Raw genomic sequence first — 12,661 nt, forward strand, 5'->3', positions numbered from 1 at the left:
TTGCCCAGGCTGGAGTGCAATGGCACGATCTCTGCTCATCACAACCTCCGCCTGCTGGGTTCAAGCGATTTTCCTGCCTCAGCCTCCTTAGTAGCTAGGATTATAGGCGTGTGCCACCACGCCTAGCTAATTTTGTATTTTTAGTAGAGACAGGGTTTCTCCACATTGGTCAGGCTGGTCTCGAACTCCCAACCTCAGGTGATCAGCTCGCCTCGGCCTCCCAAAGTGCTGGGATTAGGGGCATGAGCCACTGCACCCAGCCAAATTTTTTATTTATTTATTTTTGTTATGATTTTATTTTAGACAGGGTCACTCTGTCCCCCAGGCTGGACTGTAGTGGCATAAGCTTGGCTCACTGCAACCTCCACCTCCAGGCCAGGCGATCCTCCCACCTCAGCCTCCCAAGTAGCTGGGACTACAGGCATGCACCACCACACCTAGCCAACTTCTTTTTTTCTTTCTTTCTTTCTTTTTTTTTGTAGAGCTAGGGTCTCGGCATGTTGCCTAGGCTGGTCTTGAACTCCTGGGCTCAAGCAATCGGCCCGCCTCAGCCTCCCAAAGTGCTAGGATTACAGGCATGAGCCACCACGCCTGGCCAATAATTTTTTATTTTTAATTTTTGTAGGTACATAGTAGGTTTATATATTTATGGGGTACGTGAGATGTTTTGATACAGGCATGCAATGTGTTATAGTCACATCAGGGTAAATGGGGGTATCCATCCCCTCAAGCATTTATCCTTTGTGTTGCAAACAATCCGTTTATACCATTTTAGTTGGTTTGGTTTGGTTTGGTTTTTTGAGAGAGTCTTACTCTGCAGGCTGGAGTGCAGTGGTGTGATCTCAGCTCACTACAACCTCCACCTCCCGGGTTCAAGCGATTATCCCACCTCAGCCTCCCAAGTAGCTGGGCCTACAGGTGCCAGCCACCATGCCTGGCTAATTTTTGTATTTTTAGTAGAGATGGGGTTTCACCATGTTGGCCAGGCTAGTCTTGAACTCCTGATCTCAGGTGATCCACCCACCTCAGCCTCCCGAAGTGCTGGGATTACAGATGTGAACCACCATGCCTGACCTCTTTTAGCTGTTTTAAAGTGTGCAATGAAATTATTATTGACTATAATCACCCTGTTGTGCTGTCAAACACAAGGCATTACTCATTCAGACTCTTTTTTGTACTCGTTAACCATCTTTATCTCCCCCTAATCTCCCCATTCCCCTTCCCAGCCTCTGGTAACCATCTTTCTACTCTCCATCTCTATGGATTCAATTGTTTTGATTTTTAGACCTCAACATGTTTATGAGCTCAAAATTTTTTCTTTATGGAAAAACCTATACTGGATATATACCATGGGGAGGCAATATACTGTTGTATACTAGTTAAGAGCACATTCTTTGGAGTCAGCTTGACTATGTCCATATTCTGGCTATGCCACATACTAGCTGTTGACCATGGGCAAGTTGCTTAACCTTCCTGTGCCTCAGATTCCACCTTTAAATTTATTTATTTATTTTTTGAGACGGAGTTTTGCTCTTGTTGCCCAGGCTGGAGTGCAATGGCATGAGCTCCGCTCACCGCAACCTCCACATCCCAGGTTCTGGGCCAAAATCAAATTTTTTTTTTTTTTTTTTTTTTTTTTGAGACGGAGTCTTGCTCTGCCACCCAGGCTGGAGTACAGTGGCCGGATCTCAGCTCACTGCAAGCTCCGCCTCCCGGGTTTACGCCATTCTCCTGCCTCAGCCTCCCGAGTAGCTGGGACTACAGGCGCCCGCCTCGTCGCCCGGCTAGTTTTTTTTTTTTTTTGTATTTTTAAGTAGAGACAGGGTTTCACCGTATTAGCCAGGATGGTCTCGATCTCCTGACCTCGTGATCCGCCCGTCTCGGCCTCCCAAAGTGCTGGGATTACAGGCTTGAGCCACCGCGCCCGGCCTATAAAATCAACTTTTTTTAGATTCCACATATAAGTGAGATCATACAGTGTTTTTCTTTTTGTGCCTGGCTTATTTCACTTAGCATAATGTTCTCCAGTTCCACCCATGCTGTTATGAATGACAGAAGATATTTCTTTTTAAAGGCTGTATAATATTCCTCTGTGTGTGTGTGTGTGTGTGTGTGTGGATGTGTGCGTGTGTGTGTACTGTTTATCCACTGATACACACTAAGGTTACTTCCTTATTTTGGCTATTGTGAATAATGCTGAAATGAACATGGGAGTGCAGATATCTCTTCAACATTCTGATTTCAATTTCTTTGGATATATACCCAGATGTGGTATTGCTGGATCATAAGGTAATTCTTTTTTAGTGTTATGGTTTTTGGATTTTGCTTGTTTATTTGTTTGCTTGTTGAGGAAAGGTCTCATTCTATTGCGCAGGCTGGAGTGCAGTGACACCATCTTGGCTCACTGCAACCTCAATCTCCTGGGCTTAAGCCAGCCTCTGACCTTGGCCTCCCAAAGTGCTGGGATTTCAGGTGTGAGCCACTGTGCTAGGCTCCAATTTAAAAACAAGGGAAAAATCAGCCAGTTGAAAAGTCATTTTCCATAAAGGGGAAAAAAATCACCAAATTGATCAAATCACTTATTTTTTAAAAGTTACTCACCATTTTAGAACATGAATGCCCAGATTCTGACCTTTAAAACCACCAATGAAGAATATTCTGTGTGCTTGAAAAGAAATACTAAAGTTCTAATTAATGAAAACTGTTTCCAAGTTCCTTTTGTTAAATACTGTAGCATCATTTTATCTCTAATTTATCATGGATCTATTGGGCAATTACTGGGTTTATGTACAAAAATACAGCGCAAGGCTGGGTGCAGTGGGTCACGCCTGTAATCCTAGTTCTTTAGGAGGCTGAGGCGGGGGGATATCTTGAGCCCAGGAGTTCAAGACCAGCCTTGGCAACATAGTCAGAACTTGTCTCTACTAAAAACAAAAATTTTAATTAATGAGGCATGGTGGCAGGCCCCTGTAGTCACAGCTACTCTGGTGGCTGAGGTGGGAAGATCACTTAAGCCCAGCAGGTCAAGGCTGCAGTGAGTTCTGACCGTGCCACTGCGCTTCAGCCTGGGTGACAGAGCAAGACCCTGTCTCAATCCAGCAACAAAATGCAAATATTTTAGGACCTGCAATTGTTTGCCGAAGTGGAATTTCTTTTTTCATTTTTATCTTTCATTCACTACTCTAAAAATAATAATTCCCCGCCCCACTGACAAGTCTCTGGCCAAATGGAGTAGATGAATATTGTGAGGTGGCCAGCAAATTCCCAGCGAGCTCTCTAGCAGACCGTGGGAAGAGTGTTTGCGAGCCAAGGCCCACATTTTGAAAGGCTTCTTTTGTCTTCCACAGTTCAGAGAGCTTGCCCTTGTTAACTTATTCCCCCACCACATATGAACACACAAACACACACTCGCATATATACACACAAATATCCCTTAGGGAAGAAATGAGAATAAGTGAGGCCAAGATGAAAGAAACATTTCAGGGAATACCCTGTATTTAATAAGCATTTATTAAGTATCACCGAGGTACTTAATAAATAATAACAAATAAGCATGGGGGTAGGCATGGATAATAATATGAATTGACAGTGAGGAGGAAAGTTCAGAAGAAGAGATGCTGTCAGCAACCTGGCTCTCAGCCCAGTTTTCCCACCACCAAATGGGAAGTCAAGGGAAAATCGTAAGATTTCAATTCATCCAGTATTATTCACCGAGCATGTCCCAGGTTCTATGCTAGGTCCCGGGGAGACAGGAACAAATAAGATATAGCACTTATCTTCAAGGCGCTCCTAGTGTGATAAAGACATGGACAAGAGGATGACAGTCCTTTATGGTGAGTGCCATAATGTAAGTCCTAGAAGCAGTAAGAGCCAGGAGGAATCCATAAGGCAGTAGTTTTTCAAATGTGCTCCATGGGTTCCTGAGAATCCCTAAGACCCTTTCAGGGGATCTGTCAGGTCAGAACTATTTTCATAATAATATTAAAATATATTTATGTTTTTCATTGTATTGATATTTGCATTGATGGTGCCAAAGCAATGGTGGGTAAAACTTCTGGTGCTTTACTGAGCATGAATCGAAGCATTGGCACCAAACTGTACAATAGTCATTTTATTTTTTAGACCTATACACTTGCAATAAAAGTAAGAATAAACAATGGCCGGGAGCGGTGGCTCAAGCCTGTAATCCCAGCACTTTGGGAGGCCAAGACGGGCGGATCACGAGGTCAGGAGATCAAGACCATCCTGGCTAATACAGTGAAACCCCGTCTCTACTAAAAAATACAAAAAATTAGCTGGGTGCGGTGGTGGGCGCCTGTAGTCCCAGCTACTCGGGAGGCTGAGGCTGAGGCAGGAGAATGGTGTAAACCCGGGAGGCGGAGCTTGCAGTGAGCTGAGATCCGGCCACTGCACTCGAGCCTGGGTGACAGAGCAAGACTCCATCTCAAAAAAAAAAAAAGAATAAACATTAAGGCCAGGCGCAGTGGCTTACCCCTGTAATCCTAGCACTTTGGGAGGCTGAGGTAGGAGGATCCCTTGAGCCAAGGAGGCAGAGGTGCCAAGATCATGCCACTCTACTCTAGCCTGGTCAACAGAGCAAGACCCTGTCTTAAAGAAAAAAAAAAAATTGGCCAGGCACAGTGGCTTATGCCTGTAATCCCAGCACTTTGGGAGGCCGAGACGAATAGATCACTTGAGGTTAGGAGTTTGACACCAGCCTGGCCAATGTGGTGAAGCCCCATCTCCACTAAAAATAAAAAAATTAGCCGGGTGGTGCATGCCTGTAATCTCAGCTACTAGGGAGGCTGAGGCAGGAGAATTGCCTGAACCTGGGAGGTGGAGGGTGCAGTGAGCCGAGATCATGCCACTGTACTCCAGCCTGGGCAACACAGTGAGACTCTGTCTCAAAAACAAAAAGAGGCCAGGCGCGGTGGTTCACACCTGTAATCCCAGCACTTTGGGAGGCTGAGGCCAGGAGGTCAGGAGATCGAGACCATCCTGGCTAACACAGTGAAACCCCATCTCTACTAAAAATACAAAAACAAAATTAGCTGGGCATGGTGGCGGGTGCCTGTAGTCCCAGCTACTCGGGAGGCTGAGGCAGGAGAATGGCGTGAACCTGGGAGGCAGAGCTTGCAGTGAGCCAAGATCGCGCCACTGCACTCCATCCAGCCTGGGCGAAAGAGTGAGACTCCATCTCAAAAAAAAAAAGAAAGAAAAAAAATTAAACAAAGTCAGTTACACTTAAGAAGGTCTTTGATTAAGCAGTAAACTATGTTAATTTTATTAAACCTTGGCCTGAGTACATGTCTTTTTTTTTTTTTTTTTTTTTTGAGATTAAGTCTCACTCTGTTGCCCAAGTTGGAGTGCAGTGGTGTGATCTCAGCTCACTGAGACCTCCACCTCCCGGGTTCAAGTGATTCTCCTGCCTCAGTCTCCCAAATAACTGGGAATACAGGCACACGCCACCATGCCCAGCTAATTTTTGTATTTTTAGTAGAGACAGGGTTCCACTCTATTGGCCAGGCTGGTCTTGAACTCCTGACCTCATGATCCACCCGCCTTGGCCTCCCAAAGTGCTGGGATTACAGGCGTGAGCTACCGTGCCCAGCCCATGTCTCTCTCTCTCTCTTTTTTTGCTACCAAATATCCTAGTTTACTGAGTACATGTCTTTTTAATACTCTATATGATGAGGTGGGAAGTACACATTTAGCCCTTCTGTGCATACAAAAGAAGTATGATTGTTGTCTCCAAGAGAAACAGTTTTGTGATAGTTTGAGCTGCAAGTTGAACTACTGCTTTTTCATGGAGCACTATATTTAATCGAAAGAACAAGTGGAGGTGGCTGTACAGTCATGGTGGAGGTGACCAAAGCCACATAATGTCCGTAGTTCATTCATCCATCCATGCCAAATGGATCGTAGAGAAGGTGATTGGGACAAAAGTGCAAAAGACTGCTAAAGTGAGAGTGCCCAGGCTTGTTCTGGATGCCTATTTATTAAAGTATTATAATAAGCAGAAAACCCACTTTGCTCATGATGCCCTTCAGCAGTGCGCAGTTGGGGATATTGTGCTTCTCAGAGCTTTACCTGTTCCACAAAGCATGTGAAACATGAACTGGCTGAGATTGTTTTCAAAGTTGGAAAAATCATAGATCCAGTGACAGGAAAGCCCTGTGCAGGAATTACCTACCTGGAGAGTCCATTGAGTTCGGAAGCCACCCAGTTAAGCAAAAATCTGGAAGAACTTAATGTCTCTTCAGCACAGTGGAAGGAGAGTGGAAGAAGGAGCTAAAGGGAAAGATTGACATGTTTATGTTATGGAAAAAGAAATTTTTCTAAGTTTCATCACAAACTGTGTCCAGTTTATCTGTGGTGTTTATGAAATAGCTAAAAGCAAATGAAGGTTTTTCATTAAAAAAAAAAAAAGAAAGAACAACTGACCAACTATGCCTGCCAGTGTATAAACAAAGTGAGCCAGTTACTTCAAGGGAAACCACTGACAGTATTTGCTGCCAATGATAATATTTGAGCTTTGAAGAGAAAATTAGAATTGTTTGTTTGTTTTTTGTTGTTTTTTTGTTTTGTTTTGTTTTTGAGATGGAGTCTTGCTCTGTCACCCAGGCTGGAGTGCAGTGGCATGATCTCGGTTCACCGCAAGCTCCGCCTCCCAGGTTCATGCCATTCTCCCGACTCAGCCTCCCGAGTAGCTGGGACTACAGGCACCCACCACCATGTCCAGCTAATTTTGTATTTTTAGTGGAGACAGGGTTTCACTGTGTTAGCCAGGATGGTCTCGATCTCCTGACCTCATGATCCGCCTGCCTCGGCCTCCCAAAGTGCTGGGAGTACAGGCTTGAACCACCATGCCTGGCCAAAAATTAGAATTTTATAAAACTTGTATCTGTCATCATCAGTTTCCCAGCTTTCCAATATTTAAGAATTTTTCTGGCCGGGCGCGGTGGCTAAAGCCTGTAATCCCAGCACTTTGGGAGGCCAAGACGGGTGGATCGCGAGGTCAGGAGATCGAGACCATCCTGGCTAACACGGTGAAACCCCGTCTCTACTAAAAAATACAAAAAACTAGCCGGGCGAGGTGGCGGGCGCTTGTAGTCCCAGCTACTCGGGAGGCTGAGGCAGGAGAATGGCGTACACCCGGGAGGTGGAGCTTGCAGTGAGCTGAGATCCGGCCACTGCACTCCAGCCTGGGCGACAGAGCGAGACTCCGTCTAAAAAAAAAAAAGAATTTTTCTGATGAGATTGTTAGTAATATTAACAAATGTGATTTTAAAATATTGTATAATAAGTCAACGTTAGGAAGATCTGCGTAACTCCGTGAACCAATATTTTACATATTATTAGTATACCAAGTTGCAAGGTCATGCATGGGTAAAATGTCCATTCAAAGTGCAAGTATTGTAACAAAGTACAAAATGTTCATTGATATAATTTCCGATTCTACATTGCAACAAACTTTTAACAAACTACCACTTGTTGAATTTTGGTATAGTATCAAAGAATATCTAAAATTATCTGAAAAGGTTATTAAAAGCTCTATCTCTTACCAACTATGTATCTATGTGAAGTCACATTTTTATGATATAATTAAACCAAAATAATATATCACAGAAATGGAAAAATCAAGCTGTTTTCTGTTAAGCCAGTCACTAAAGAGACGTCAAAAAGGTGAAACAATGGCATTCATCTCACTAAACTTTTTGTTTTGAAAATGTAATTGGCCTGGCACAATGGCTCATGCATGTAATCCCAGCACTTGGGAGGTCAAGGCAGGCGGATCACCTGAGGTCAGGAGTTTGAGACTAGCCTGACCAACATGGAGAAACCCCATCTCCACTGCAAATACAAAATCAGCTGGGCATGGTGGCGTATGCCTGTAAATTCCAGTTATTTGGAGGCTGAGACAGGAGAATCACTTGAACCCAGGGTGCAGAGGTCGCAGCGAACTGAGATCGTGCCGTTGCACTCCAGCCTGGGCAACAAGAGCGAAACTCCGTCTCAAAAAAAAAAAAAGAAGAAGAATTTTTGATATGGTAAATATTGATAAATACAATCCATATAAACAAAAGCTTTCTGGGGTCCTCAGTAATTTTTAAGTATAAAGAGTCCAGAGATGAAAAAGTTTGAGAATTTTTGCCCTCAGGGAATAATTTAAAGTGAGTTTAAATGGAAGCAATCTCTCAATGACTTTCCACAGTAGAAGAGAAAGCCCTCTAGTTCCTTGAAAAACATTTGCTAGTTTAAACATAAGGATTTGAAATGGATGGCAGATACGGGGCTGACTGCTGTTCTTACTTATAATTTCTTATTTATAATTAGTTCTTACCTCAAAACCATGCTGTAATTTCCAAAGCTTGGTTGAGGTAACACCAAAGAGGCAATATCTCTATGTTTCCATAGAGGGGTAGTCAGACTTCAGGCCTCCTGTGTCCAGATCAATCAGTTCATGGCAAGGCAAAGATAGGCTGGTTTTAGGATATGAGTCCCTTTTTTTTTTTTTTCCTCAGGGTCTAAGCAGACCTCCTTCTGGAAAAAATGACAAGTCCTAATCACTGACTGCTGTATCTGCAACACCAAGCATCTAAGACACTGCTTGGCATATATTAGGCACTCAATAGATATTGTTGAAGCCAGTCCTCCATGGCACATACCTGTAGTCCTAGCTACTTGGGAAGCTGAGGCAAGAGGATCGTTGAACCCAGGAGTTTGAGTCCAGCCTGGGCAGCATAAGCTGACCTCATTTCTAAAAATAAATGAATAAATATTGTTGAATGAAGTCAAGCTCCTTTATTTTTATTACAGAAATCATACTGTACCTTTTAGCTGGCAGGGAAGTAAAGCAACTCAAGATTTAAGAGATGAATCAGGCCTGGCACAGTGGCTCACGCCTGTAATCCCACCACTTCGGGAGGCCGAGGCGGGCAGATCACTAGGTCAGGAGTTCAAGACAATCCTGGCCAATCTGACGAAACCCCATCCCTACTAAAAATACAAAAATTAGCCGGGCGTGGTGCCGCGTGCCTGTAATCCCAGCTACTCGGGAGGCTGAGGCAGGAGAATCGCTTGAACCCAGGAGGCAGAGGTTGCAGTGAGCCGAGATCGTGTCTCTGAACTTCAGCCTGGTGACAGAGTAAGCCTTTGTCTCAAAAAAAAATTTATGAAATTGCAAGAACGCATGGGAAAAAGAGAATGGCCATTGGTCCTGTTATCTAGTGCAACTTGATAAACCACTCCAAAACGTAGAGCTTAGAACAGCAATTATTTTATTTATTCGTCATTTTTAAATATTTATTTTATTTACTTAGAGATCCCATCTCTTTGTTACCCAGGTTGAAGTGCAGTGATACCATCTTGGCTCACTGCTACCTCTGCCTCTTGGGATCCAGAGATCCTCCTGCCTTCCAAGTAGCTGGGACCCCACAGTGGGCCACCACACCTGGCTAATTTTTGTATTTTTAGTAGAGAGGGTGTTTCACTATGTTGCCCAGGCTGGTCTCGAACTCCTGGGCCCAAGGGATCCATCCGCCTCGCTTCCCAAAGTGCTGGGATTATAAGCCTGAGCCACCGCACCTGGCCTATTACTGTTTTGTTAAAAACAGGGTCTTGGCTTTGCAGAAGCAGCGGCCACAGGGAGCTCTGTACTATCAGCCATGGTTAACCCCACCGTGTCCCACATCGCCCACGGCAAGCCCTTGGGCCGCGTCTCCTTCAAGCTATTTGCAGACAAGGTTCCAAAGACAGCAGAAAACTTTCGTGCTCTGAGCAATGTAGAGAAAAGATGTGGTTATAAATGTTCCTGCTTTCACAGAATTATTCCAGGGTTTATGTGTCAGGGTGGTGACCTCACACGCCATAATGGTACTGGTGGCAAGTCTACCTACGGGGAGAGAAATTTGATGACTAGAGCTTTGTCCTAAAGCATACAGCTTCTGGCATCTTGTCCATGGCAAATGCTGGACCCAGCACAAACAGTTCCCAGTTTTTCATCTGCACTGCCGAGACTGAGTGGTTGGATGGCAAGCATGTGGTCTTTGGCAAGGTGAAAGAAGGCATGAATATTGTGGAGGCCATGGCGCACTTTGGGTCCGTGAATGGCAAGACCAGCAAGAAGATCACCATTGCTGACTGTGGACAACTGTAAGAAGTTTGGCTTGTGTTTTATCTTAACCGCTAGACCATTCCTTTTGTAACTCAGAAGAGCACTCCCTTCACCTCATTTGCTGGCAGTATTTTTTTTTTTTTTTTTTTTTTTTGAGACGGAGTTTCGCCCTGTCGCCCTTTCCCAGGCTGGAGTGCAGTGGCACGATCTCGGTTCACTGCAACCTCCACCTCCCGGGTTCAAGCAATTCTCTTTCCTCGGCCTCACGAGTAGCTGGGACTACAGGCGCACGCTACCACGCCTGGCTAATTTTTTTTTTTTTTTTTTTTTAGTGGAGATGGGGTTTCATCATGTTGCCCAGGCTGATGTTGAACTCCTGAGCTCAGGCAATCCGCCCACCTCGGCCTCCCAAAGTGCTAGGATTACAGACGTGAGCCACCACACCCGGCCTGCTCGCAGTATCTTATCTTTGTGCTCTCGCTGCAGTTCCCTTTGGGTTCCACTTTTGCCTTGTTCCTTTCCCTGCCTAACTGGATTGCAGAGTTCAGTTTATGATTATGAAATAAAAACTAAATTAAAACAAACAACAACAACAAAAAACAGCGTCTGTCTCTGTCATCTAGGCAGGAGGAGTGCAGTGGCCCGATCATAGTTCCCTGCAGTCTCGAACTCCTGGGCTCAAGCGATTCTCCCACCTCAGCCTCCCGAGCAGCGGGGACTACAGGCACACACTACCCAGCTAATTTTTATTTTTGTAGAGACTGGAGTCTCTCTCGCACAGGCTAGTCTTGAACTCCCGGTTTCAAGCAGTCCTCCCACCTCGGCTTCCCAAATTGCGGAGATTACAGGCATGAGCCACCATGCCCAGCCACCCCCATTTTGATGACTAAAGTTAATGTGAGTGGCCTTGTTATACGTCTCACAAATAGGAAGCCCTGGCAACCCCTGCAGGAGCATTCGGTGATTTTTTTTCACTAGCTAGCCAAAATTGCGGCTCCCAATGAGCTTTCTTTCACTGAATGTACTCGGAGCCAAGTCATAGACTTACTCCCTGAGGAAAAAGGCTGAGTTGCTCCGTCTGGGTTCCTGGCACCCTGCACTGGGAAGAACACTCAAAAGGCGTTGGTAATGTGTTAATGGACGGAGGGACCCAAGTGTCCAATGCTCCTCGGTGGCCCCGCCCCCTCCGGCCTGCCCCCTCCTCTCCCCGGCGTTTGCTTCCCCTCCGTCATCCATCGCTCGGCGCTCGTCCCTTCTCCGTGGGTCTGCTCAGAGTGTTCCATCGAGTTTCTCGGCCATCGCGCGCCTGCGCCATTGGGCTGTCAGTCAGAGGCGGCGTGGAGAGCGCTGGGAGCGGTTGTGGCGTGTGGGGAGCTGAGGTATATCTGTGACTTCTGCACTGCCAGGCCGCGCACGAGCTGGCTGACCCGGGTGAGCAGCGCGGTGGGGCCGCTCATCTGAGGGAGGCGGGCATGTCGAACTGGGCTGAGGTGGACCCCAAGGGGTAGGAGGGATTGCTGAGCCCCGAAGTTGCCAGCTCGACTCCCTGCTGGACCCAACCGTGTAGCTGTGTCCGAAGTAGAAGGGAGGTTGGGGGAGAATCCGAGCCAACTACCTTATGCAACAGATGGAGAAACTAAGTTTCTAATCTCAGCTACTCGAGAGTCTGAGGCAGGAGAATCATTTGTTGCAGTGAGCCGAATTCGCGCCATTGCACTCCAACCTGGGCAACATAGCGAGACTCTTCGTTTCAAAACAAAAAAAAAGAAAGAAAGAAAGAAAAAAGAAAAGAAAGAAAGGAAGTTTCGGGGAGGGGAGGTTCTGCTTAAAGTCACAGCTAGCGAGCGAGCACCAGACAGGTACTAGACGCCTTTAGCATTGTGCCTGCACTCTTTCACCCCAGCCCTTCATTCATTTATTCAGCCTTCCTTTAGTTGTTTGGATGCAGGGCAGTGAAATACAAGGAGGAATGCAGTAAGGTCTCTGCCTTCAGGCAGCACACGTGGAATGACAGACCAATTCTGATACAGTTTTCTTACCTATTTACAACTGGAAAAGGCATGAGTGCTATGATGCAGGCAAGTCTGAGATGCGGCGAGCACCCTCTCTAAAGCTTGGGAGGCAGCGAGACTCGTTGCCATGATTCCCGTCACCCATAGTCGTGGCAGTGACATGAGCATTTGACAGTCTGCCTGGTAACAAGATTAGTTATGTTCTTGGTAACTATTCGTGCTTCCTAGGTTGCCTTTCTTCACCCAGGGCCTCCTTGAGAGCTGGAACCTCAGCTCCTAGTGACCTGGATTCTAATGCCCTTGTGCACATGTTTGAGTTTGACTCTTACACAGTTGTGAAGTTCACAGGTCCTCATTCCACTCTGATTTCTGGCATGTGAGTGGGAATACAGTGATGATGCACACACAGTCCAGGAAAGTCACTCTTAGACTCTTATATAGACATTTAAGAGACATTAATGTTATACTTAAGTAGACATTTAAACACATGTGCAATGAAACCCTGTAAAGGCTAAGATAATCTGCACATGGC

At 45.6% G+C, this 12,661-nt stretch overlaps 1 protein-coding gene and 1 pseudogene across 2 annotated transcripts in view; both read left to right on the top strand.

The window, feature by feature from the left end:
• The first annotated feature begins 5,864 nt into the window (after nt 1-5,864).
• LOC117092688 lies at nt 5,865-6,445 on the top strand (annotated as a pseudogene).
• A 4,879-nt stretch (nt 6,446-11,324) lies between these two features.
• Nucleotides 11,325-12,661, top strand: part of EIF2B3 (eukaryotic translation initiation factor 2B subunit gamma) — a 156,734-nt gene continuing 155,397 nt past the window's right edge. Inside the window, exon 1 of one of the 2 annotated variants that reach the window (XM_033226655.1) lies at nt 11,325-11,548. The gene's annotated coding sequence lies outside the window, so the exon portion shown is untranslated. Of the gene's footprint in view, nt 11,622-12,661 lie in introns of both variants that reach the window. The other variant, XM_033226656.1, reaches the window with a different exon arrangement.

Source organism: Trachypithecus francoisi, unplaced genomic scaffold (assembly GCF_009764315.1).
Source record: "Trachypithecus francoisi isolate TF-2019V2 unplaced genomic scaffold, Tfra_2.0 Lachesis_group12, whole genome shotgun sequence".
In the NCBI taxonomy this organism is placed as follows: Eukaryota; Metazoa; Chordata; class Mammalia; order Primates; family Cercopithecidae; genus Trachypithecus; species Trachypithecus francoisi.